The sequence below is a fragment of the Silene latifolia genome, chromosome X, assembly GCF_048544455.1.
Source record: "Silene latifolia isolate original U9 population chromosome X, ASM4854445v1, whole genome shotgun sequence".
NCBI lineage: Eukaryota > Viridiplantae > Streptophyta > Magnoliopsida > Caryophyllales > Caryophyllaceae > Silene > Silene latifolia.
In genome coordinates, this window is record NC_133537.1 from 132,438,240 (window position 1) to 132,442,785 (window position 4,546).

Consider the following 4,546-nt stretch of genomic DNA (forward strand, 5'->3'; position numbering starts at 1 on the left):
TTAAGCATGAATCATTCCCCATGTTGGTTTCCCCTAATCACCCATTAACCCTAGCTAAGAGACTACTCACTCATTATCATGTTGATCATGCTAGCAAGGTTGTCAATCATACTAACAATATGAAACATGATGAATAAATGAAAGTAATTAACAATAATTAAAAAGGGATTAAGAGATTATACCTACTAATGATTCCAATAATAAAGAAAGAATAATAGAAGTACTTGAATGCTAGATTGAGAGGTTGTCAATCTCCCAATAATAACCCAAATAATCTTCAATTACCCAAAATAAAGGATGAACAAAAAAGAGATTAAAGAACTAAAACTTGGATTAAACTTGATTAATACTTGATTACAATATTGAAGAGAGATTTGATTGATATTAACTACACTAATTATTGATAAGAAGAACATGCTCTTCTAATTAGCCTAATGGGGTATTTATAGTGAAAATTAGGGAGGATGCATTAGGGTTAACTAAGGGCTAAACTAGTAATTACACTTTTTAAGTTGAGCAAGGAGGACCCGGTATTTTCTGAGAGAAGGGCTTCTCTTTTCGTAGCTTGAAGAAGACAATCCGTGCTGTGAAGAAATCCGGGCGTAATAAGGTCGGGACGGACGGATTTGGGCGGTGGAATCCGAGCGGATTCTGGGGAATCCGGACGGATTGTTGAGGGGGAATCCGAGCGGATTCTGGCACGGGACGCTCGGATTGTACAGGGGCTGGACGGGCGGATTGTCAGTCAGCATAGTAACTTCTTCTTTTCTTCCCTTTTCTTCATAAATTCCTTGGGGATTTCCTTGGGGACTCAAGGATCTTTCCTCAACATTGCTCTTCTACTATGATATGTACAAAGGCCTTCTAATCATGTCTCTCCTTGATACTTGGTCATTGAATTTGATCAATTTAGTCTCGTTTTGCCATGAAAATGCAAGATTCTTACTCCTTTCGTACCAAGGGATCAAAATCTCAAAGAATATGCGAAACAAAGAACTAAAGATAAGAAATGACCCAAATAAGCACTAAAAAGCATGGAAACAAGGCTAATTCGGGGGCTAAATATGCGCCAATTATGGTCACATCAAATATCCCCAAACCGAACTTTTGCTCGTCCCGAGTAAAGAGGTGACAAAGACTAGGACCAATACTAACCTATCCTAATAATATAGCCGATATGAGACAATTAGCGGGTCTCACTCCGCCCTTTCAACTCACAACAAGATAACCATGAGGTAGGATGCCTTCTTGCAAGGCAAGGTGGGTCTTGCCAAAATGGCGACACATCCAAACATTAAGCACACAAAAACACATAATGGATGCGTCTACAAAAAGAATAGCCACTCCCTCATCAAGTGGCGGAAATTATCTACAAGGGAAGCAATTCAAGGGTACACAATCCTTCATAGATGCAATTTGTTCAAACTACTAAGCCTAGAAGGATACCAATAAATCACCTCCAAGTTGTGTCAAGCTAGGGTACCTTTGTCCTCAATCGTTAAATGCTTTTGTCAAGAATAGACTCCCTATGGTGTTAGAAACACTGGAGGATCGCGGAATTCCCCCTCTTGCCTAGACAAGAAGAAGGTCGTCCCCTCTCTACCATGCACAAAAATGGATACGATGGATAAAGGGATCGATAGAATTTGAGTTTCATTTTGGAAGTTTTCTTTTGTTGTTGTTTTTCCCCCCAATTTCTTGTGGCATTTAACATTTGAGAACACTTTCTTTTGCCATTTCTTTTTGATTTTTGGCAATTCAACACTTGACAACTTTCAACTTTTCTTTGCATTTCTTTTGAACATTTTCAAAGTCAGCCCATATGTAGTGAGGGTGGCTTATATTTGAAGCATAGGAGTTCTATTTTTGCTCCTCTTTTCATTTGATGCATTTTTGCAAACTTTCTTTCCCTTTTCATTTCATTGAACTCAAATTGATTTCTTTTTGTGCCCATTCCCTTTGATGACAAAAATGTGGTAGAACATGGATGATGGATGCATGGTTTCAAGGGTCACCTTGGAATAAACGGTAGCCAAGGAGTTATCACACCACAAGGTACTCTTAACTAGGCCTTAATCCATGGGTCAAAGGATACTAGCATGACACATCCTAGGGTGTTTTACAAGTATTCTAACAAGCAAAGTCTTAAGAAGAAAAAGCATCTACTAGGGCCTATATACACTTGTCAAGCTTCCCAAGTAGACGGTTTCGCAAAATTTTCTAACATGCAAACTACATGCCATGATGCAACTACATATAAACATACTAATGCAAATGATTCTACCAACTAATATGACATATAATCTAAATGCAAGTCCTAGATTCACATTGTTATACCGCATCAATCAAAATAAAGCCACATAGTCATTAACATAAAGAGGAAAAAGGAGATTGGAAAGATCATACCATGCGGTCTTCAATTTCCTCATGTCTCGGATGTGGCGTAGTCAATCAATGTGAACAAGGATAAAACAAACACAATATATACAAGACAATATATACAAAGGAAATGAACTTGTTTTTGGGTTTTCAATTTTTTTCAATTTTTATGATTTTTGAGATTTTTCAATTTTTATGGGTTTTTTGAATAAGAGTTAAATGTTAGAATTCCCATCCCCACACTAATATGGGCATTGTCCTCAATGGCAAAAATGATGGAAATTATGCAAAGATGATGCATGATTTCTATACTAAATGCAATCTACACTGAGCTACACTACTTGATGCATGGTTTTTGTTATGACGGAGAGGATAATTTAGATTACCTCCCGTTGCGTATGCATTAACTTCCCCAAACCGAGTGAGACACTATTGCTAATGTCCAAGGATGGGTATAGTTCATGCACACACTATGCTATGCATGAAGATAATTTGTCATTTTGGATTTTACATATGGGAAAAATAAGATAAGAACACCTCAATGGTACCGAGGTGTGAGTCCTTTGATGTTTCTAGGACTATTCCAACAATGATCAAAATTAAATAAAATGCAAAGAGAGATATAGACAAACCATGGGAGTGTAGGAGTCTCCAAGGCTTGCTAGTCTTCAATCATGCTATCATCATCACCACTTCCCTCATGAGAAGTGGACACATTGCCACTTTCCTTGTCATTTGCTTCTTCACTTTCTTCCTCATCTTTATCTTCATCATCTTCACCATTTCTTTCTCCATCTTCACTTGCTTCTTCCTCAATATTATCATCAACTTCTTCATCATTTCCAACAACCTCATTGTCTCCCACCACGTCCCTAGATGCACCCGGAAATAAGACTTCTCTATCCGCCCAACTAGGCAAAGAACAAGATGGATCAAGGAGTCCTTGCCTAGCTAGATGTAGGAGGGGTGGATATTGAGCCAAATACGCATTTTTCCGATCTTCATGGGCTTGCTTGTGCATTGCTTTCATGAGAAGAGTCACATAGTCTTTCCCAATCTCAATTCCTTCCGGCTTGAACTCTTCATACTCAAAGGGGTAAGGTGGTATGACAATGGAAGAGGAGGGGGTTTCAAGATCACCCTTTTGTTGTTGAATGATATACTCGGCTTCTTCGGAAAGGGGAAGTAGATAATTGGTCCGGTGGATGCTTAGGCGACAAATCTTCGAGGGAAAGGTGAACGATCTAGCTTCACTAGTTAGCCATCCATACTTAGTGTCAAGGGGGTTATGGGCAACCCACTTGAACTTGCGAATCATAATATGCATATCAATAAGATGGCCACCTTCCTTTGCTTTGTACTTCTTATCCTTATTGAAATTAGGATCAAAGTGCTTAGCTAGGACCGTGACTAGGCCGCCATTGACAATAACAGTCGTGCCCTCCTTCCCATTATCAACATTAAGCCATCTATCTACCAAGAGCCTCAAAGAATTGTAAGGCTTGATGTGAATTCTTCCGATATTCAAAGCCGATTCAAGGAGAATAAAATCGAGTCTTGTGAAATGATTGGTGTCTTTCCTAGCAATTATGGTATTTCCCACAACCTTGTGCCATACTCTTATGCCCGGATGATGGACCAAAAGAGCACGACATGCATGAAAATCCTCAAATTTCTTCCCGGAGATTGCCTCCCAAAGAGGCTCGGGGTCATACTTCCCATAATGCTTAAGATAACTCGATTCATCACTAAGACCCAAAATTTCACCTAATTCCGTAAAGGTAATGCGTCTACTAACATTAGCTAGACGAAACTCGAGATTTTCTCTATTCTCAACTTTGGTGACTTTCAAAGAACTTAAAAATTCCAAGACAAGGGAGGGGTATATCAATTCCTTTGTTTCAAACAATTTCTTCAACCCCATGGCTTTGTAAAAGGCTTTTGTTTGTTCAAGAACACCCAATTTTTCCAAGGCATCTTTACATATGAATTTGGTGGATTGAATAGATTTCCTAGCAAACTTGACAAAGGTATTTCTATGGGTATCGGAAATAAAAGTTACCTCCGGATAATGCAAAAGTTGATTAATTACCGGAGTAGAAGATGTTGATGGTCCCATAGAAGGTTGTTGTTGTTGCTGCACTTCCAAGTTTGGTGTTGCCACCAC